The 6,824-nt window shown below is 36.2% G+C and overlaps 1 non-coding gene across 1 annotated transcript; it reads right to left on the reverse strand.

The window, feature by feature from the left end:
• Positions 1–563: 563 nt before the first annotated feature.
• LOC123645277 lies at positions 564–704 on the reverse strand. The gene has a single exon (XR_006737475.1). It is a non-coding gene; the product is annotated as a U4 spliceosomal RNA (small nuclear RNA).
• Between the last annotated feature and the right edge of the window lie 6,120 nt (positions 705–6,824).

A 6,824-nucleotide genomic window follows, 5' to 3' on the forward strand; every position in this document is an offset into this window, starting at 1 on the left:
ATCTGTGAATGTAATTTTATTAAAAAGCCTTTATGTAATTGGTAGATGGATTGAAACTGGGGTATCATAATTTAGAAAATGCAGCCTTCAATATGCTGCTCCCATTGGAATATGCGTGTCTGTGTGAGGGGTCTTTTACAACTCTGACAGCCACTAAAAGCAAAGAAATAAATCTCATTGGGAAATAGACATCTAATCACAATGGTGCAAAGTGTTAAACAAGGTTTTCAACAATAATGAAACATAATTCATCATATTCGTCTTATAAAGTATGTATTTTAATATTAAAGCAAAATATATTTTATTGTTAATAAAAATGATATTGTATCATTAATAAATACAATTAAAATGATTTAAAAAGTATTGTTTGTTTCATTTTTAGCTTTTCCTTTTGAAATTTCTAGTTTTGCATAATTTTTCTAAAGTATGTGTTAAAATAATAGCACACATAGAGAATTTAAAAGGTAAAAAAACATTTATTGATAAAGATTAGATAAGAAAGTTTGGAGACCATTCATATAAACTATCAAAAGACTATTTCTTTTCTTTTTTTTTTAATTCAGTCCCCGTAAGGACCATCAAAAATTGCCAATGCCGACTATATTGCAAGTCGTCATGGTGGGATATTGGGAAAAGTTTTCAATTAGCAATAATCACGCCTCGGATAAACCCCATTGGCTATGACACTGCCACTTCACAAAGCTCAAAAGACTATTTCTAATGATCAACATACTCAGATTAAAGTTCAGTAGCAATATTATTGAATATCCTGAATTTTACTTTGAACTCAGGAACAAAGCCTCAATTGAATTCTGTCTACAGAGTCAAAAGCAGAGGAAAGGCATATAAAATCCCCAGAATAATTTTGTTTTTCCTAACAGACTTTTCCACATGATAGTTAAGAGTATAATTGTGGTCTATAGCCCAGCCTATAATTTAACAAGAAGAGAAAATGGGAAGATGGCATCGTTGTCTTTGCAATGTCTGATAAGCTAATCATTTATGACTTGGGTGAAAAAAAGGACTGTCTTTTTAAAAATCGGAAAAACCACTTGTAGTTGCAGAGAGAAAGGGTATACTTGCAGATTCTATAAAGATAATCTGAGAGGCTAGGGCAGAAGCCCAAAATTCGTAGCAATGTTTAAGTAGTTCTGGGAGCAGAACATCACATTGTTAGCCAATGCACATCAAGTTTTTTTCAGATTTCTCTCCATACAAAGTACTGTTTCCTTAAAACTTTCTCTAAAAATGTCTTGTTCTGCTAAAATCAACTTCAGTCTTTAAGAATAATGTAGCTATATATTTACCCTGTTCTATTTTAAGTCTTCAATGGATTGTAGTAGCATTTCCAAATAATGGTAGGTTCTATGATTTCAAAAGATATGCCAGCTCTGAAATTTGTTTGTCAATGAACATTGCCATTGTAAATATTCGAGAGGGACATGGGAAGTGAGATGCAGCCTACACAAGTCAATGATCAGAAAATACACTGACACTTTGCTTGGAGGACTGATTGCCTTTGTCTGAGGAGCCCGTGTGGCAGGCCTGGGACTCCTGGTCACGTGTGGTTTCTCTGTGGGATGATGACTAACCGCCACTCCTATCCATCGGCCTCTTTCTGCCTGGCCCAGCTGAGGTCCCCCCTTGGATGAGAGATGGCCTGAGGCTCAGGAAAGAGCCGAGATGTCTTCTTCACCTGTCACTTAATAAAACAGCTGCAGCAGCAGCAATGGTAAAACTAATAAATGTAATAAAATGAATTCCTTTTCTGGGGAGGGAGGGCAGTAAAATGTGCTTCTTTAAAAAACATAGCTATATTCTAAACCCAATATTTTAAAAATATGCCGTTTCTGATTACCCATGCCACTGCTCTTCAGACCTTGAGCTTAATGTAGACGCAGCTGCACGTGGAGATGAATGCCGTGTCCTCCGGGGTTCTGAGGGCTCCTTGTAGCTATGATGAGCTAGGAGTCCAGGTGGCATGTTGTCACTTGTTAAAGCGGAGCAGATTAGTGATGTGTCACATTTATTTCCATTCGTATACACTGTGATGATCAACGTCCAAGGTTTGTGCTAATTACATCATCACAGCATGAGTAGTCATCTTGCAAATGTCCCCTCAGTCCCCTTCTGCTTCCATTTTATCACCAATCCCTGTCCTCTCTGCCTCCACAATGCCTCTCTCGTCCATTCTCTTTTCTCCATTCCTGTCATCCTAGCCCTACTTCAGGCCTTTTTATTTATTTATTTATTTATTTATTTATTTATTTTTAATTTTTTTTTTTGAGACAGAGTCTCACTCTGTTGCCTGGGCTAGAGTGCCGTGGCATCAGCCTCACTCACAGCAACCTCAAACTCCTGGCTCAAGCAATCCTTCTGCCTCAGCCTCCCCAGTAGCTGGGACTACAGGCATGTACCACCATGCCCGGCTAATTTTTTCTATATATACATATGTTTTTAGCTGCCCGTATAATTTCTTTTCTATTTTTAGTAGAGATGGGGGTCTCCCTCTTGCTCAGGCTGGTCTCCAACTCCTGAGCTCAAATAATCTGCCTGCCTCGGCCTCCCAGAGTGCTAGGATTACAGGCGTGAGCCACCGCGCCCGGCCCTATTTATTTTTATATTTCTAAATGCTGTACTACTGCAGTAGCTTTCTGACTGGGGGCTCTACTTTTGGTTTCTTTTCTTTTCAATTTGTCTTCCACCTTACACACACACACACACACACACACACACACACACACACACACACCTCAAACACAGATCTTGATTGTGGCATTAGAGTGCTTAAAATCCTTGAAATAAAAGGCTTACCAGTAACCTACTGAATATACCTAGACTCCAATGACACTCCCTTTGTGGAGGGACGTCATTCTACTCGTCTGCTTGCCCCTCCGCCTGCACTACCCACAGTGGGTTGTGATCACACTGCAGTCCTCAAGTCACTGAAACACTCTGTGGTTGCCGCAGCTTCTCCAGTGACTCCAGCGGTGCCATCTTGCTACAACTGTGTACATGCCATTCTTACGGTTTGTTCCAGCATAAACCTGACACATGTATGTTGCCTAATATGGTCCTCTGCAGGAAACACTAATATAAGCTATTATGAAAATAAAATCTGAAGTAGATTCATGTGATCTCATCACCTGGATTCTAAACAGTGATGACACTTGGCTGGCTCTTGTTATTACTGCTGAGTTGCAGTTATAGGGTCATGGCTATTTTGGAAGAACAGTGGATGTTTCTGTGTCTTCATTCAGGCTGTGACTTTATCCAGCTCATGACTCTTCTTTAGTTTTTTATATCTAACTTTTATTGTTTTCCTCAGATTATAATGGATATACATGCTTACAGTACAAATATGTAAATGTCAAAAAGAAAATCAAATTACCATAATAACAATATTCAGAGATATCTACTGTTCACATTACTGTACTTTAGAAATATATACACATTGTTTGGTAATATATTTCTTTCTCCACTTCTATATTGTGAAATTTTTATATCTCTTTAAATATTCTTTCATATATTTTTTATGACTACCTAGTGCTTTATCATATGGATATATCATATCTTATTTAGCCATTATTCTACTTTTGAGCATTTAGGTTGTTTCTAAAACTTTGCTATTGTAAATAAATGGTATAAACACAAATGCTTACAACATCCTTCTTTCACATTTGTTTTTGGGATAAATTCCTGGAATGGAATTAGCAGATCATAGGAGATGAACTTTTTACTCTCTAGGAAATTTGTATAAAATTACATTTCTCACACCCTTGCCAAGATATTGGGTGTTGGTAGTTTAAAAAGAATCTGGCCTACTCAAATAGGTGAAAAATGATATCTTCATTTAATTTGGATTTCTTTACTTTCTACTTGCAAAAGATCCCAAAGATAAATTAGAGGGTAGAGAATAGAACTAAGGACATATCTATGTAAGGACAGTGTGTTGTGTTATTTTGACAAGCTTTCTTTATTCAACCCCCCTCCTCTTTTTTTGCTTATCAAGAATAAAACAAATAAAACTTCAAAGCTGAAACACCTTGTTCTATAATTTATTGATAATTTTTATAAAAAATAGCATATTTTAATGAGATTTTCTTGGTAATCCCTTTATCCTGCCTTTGGCTGCTGACATCAGGGCCTGGGGAAGGGTCCAGGGCCCACTTAATAGTCAAGGTTGAGGCCAGAGAGATCACAAGTAGTGACGGTTTATGACCTCCAATTTGAGGCAGGGGCAGGAGTAGACTGTTCATTTGCTCCAACACTTTTGTGAGATAAAATGTTGCATAAAGAAAGGAAATCGCATTTATTTTGTCTCTGTAGTGCTGAACAACTGTTCTGACTAAAATTCTGTGGTTATGCTTTTAGGGAGGCTGCAGTCAAGTGGCTTTACTCAATTTGGGGAAGTTGTTGGTGTTTAACGGTCTCTTATCAAATAAATGGATAACGTAAAAACTCTTATCACCAGTAGCAGGCAACTTCTCACAAGGAATGAAAATACCAATATTTTACTCCATTTTGTTGAAATATCTGAGACAGTTCAATTTACGATTAAGAAACCGGTTTCCACCCATGCAAAACAAACAAGCAAGAGAGTGAGTTATTCCTCCTTGAAACTGGGTATTTCATGTTTAAGGTTACAGACTAAGAGAGCTGAGATCTGCATATACTTCCAATTAGGCAAATGTTATCATTGAATATTTCTAATCTAAATTCCTCTCTCTAAAGTGCCATACAAATGTGAGGCATCTTTTGTGAATAAGGATCCTTGACAACCACACAATCAGGCCATCAAAATCAAAATGCAGATTTTATAAGATGGTGTAGTATTGCATAAAAAATTTTAAAAAAAGATCAAAAGGCAGAAAGTCTCAATTAAAGCAAATTATAGAAGAAGTGATTTTGTATAGTTTACTGGCAGAGATTTTACTGCCAGAGATTATTCTTTGTAAATATTCACCTTTATCAAGTAAGACAACCATTTTGGACACCAAAATTTTTCCTTTTGAATGACAGTGGTAATCTACCAAATTGTTGATATTTCTACTGCCATCCATTCAGATTTACCTGGCACCTGCCTTATTCCAGGCACTGCATACACCGTGGTGGCCACAGAGATGAATGAGACTTAGGAAGAGCTTAGTTCCTAAGATCCTACCTGTGCAGGACAGTGGAAACGGGCACTGGAAATGAGACAGTAGAAAAAAAGCATATTGACTCGACAGGTAATTGTTTTGAATTGTGTACAGAGCATCATGTCCACAGAGACAAAGGACTTCTAACTTAGCATTGCAGGTATGATCCCTTCCAAATGGCGGTTCATAATATCCCTATACATACTTAGGATTCGAATGCTTATTCCTAGTAGAGCAGATTGTATTAATAACTATTTGACACTAGATGGAGCCCTAACACATCCATATGTTAGTATATTGACTCTCTAGGGTGATACTAGTTCAAATTGAAGCTTGAGGTTGAACAATTTATTAAGGAAAGCGTACAGGTTATAAAGTCAACATTTTTTACTTTCATATATTCACATATTCTTCAAAAACTAAATGGATTCCAGACATACATTTTAGGTGGTTACAAAATAGATTTTCCATTTAAAAATCATATGTAGATATTACTACCATGTAGCAAAATATTGTTTTTTAATATTTTCAGATTCAACGTTTATTAAACAGCCACTGTCCTCTATGTCAAGACAGTAGAAGTTGTAAGTCAAGATAGTATTACTCCTAGTAATGAAGAAGATGCATTCTAATCAGTCTCCTTATTTTTGGAAAATTTTCCAAAAGAATAGATAATACTGGAGAGAAAACATATCAGAAACATAGGATTATAATAGGAAAATATTTGATTATTTAAATAAATGCCAATTTAAGTAATAAACAGTTATTGAGTGCCCCACTGTATTGTAACACAATTGTAAAGTTAACTGCTTCCTAAACATAAATATTTAGTCTTCAAAGGGAACTTTTGAAATAGTTATCATGATTCACGTTTTATGGTAGAAGAAACTAATTCTCAGAGAAGTTGGTAATTTACAGTAGATCATTTTGCTAATAAATGTCAAAGTGATTAAACTAATGTATTGTCAAAGATGAAATGTATATATTAATGTGAATTTTAACATTTCATTCTGAAAAATTCTTCTTCATTTGCTCTTCAAATATCTCTCGCCTACCATCTGTATTCACTCTTTCTGCTACTGCTATTAAATAAATGTTGGAGCTCCTTCATTTATCTTCTAAATATTTTATTTTCCATTTCCTTATCACTCCATGTCATATTTTGGGAAATTTCCCCAAAATCTATCTTCCAGTTTTGTTAATTCTCTCAATTCTGTTCAATCTGTGGTTTAATCTTTTCATTAAGCTTTTGCTGCTATGTTTCTGTTTTACTTTGTCTGCTCTATTTCACTAGATCTTGTTTTAGAGATTGTATTAGAGAAGAAATTTAGTGCAGGAGTTAAAGAAAGATGAAGGTTCTGGAGTCAGACGGCCTGGTTTGCGTCCCGATACCATTGGTTACTACTAGCTGTGTGATCTTGGGTGGGTTACTTAACCTCTCTGTGCCTCAGGCTCCTCATTTATAAAACATGGTAGTGATACCTCCTCATAAGGTTACTGTGAGCAACAGATGAAATCACAAATGCAAAGCATAGCACTTTGTATAAGGAAGTGCTCAATAAATGTTAGTTTTGTTATTGCTCCTTCCTTTATCTCTGATTGCTCCACGGTCAGAAGTTCTTGAGAAGTAGCCTCTGTCATTTGATGCACCTTCTGGCTTTCTCCATGGTCACTCATTCTCTT

Source organism: Lemur catta, chromosome 9 (assembly GCF_020740605.2).
Source record: "Lemur catta isolate mLemCat1 chromosome 9, mLemCat1.pri, whole genome shotgun sequence".
NCBI lineage: Eukaryota > Metazoa > Chordata > Mammalia > Primates > Lemuridae > Lemur > Lemur catta.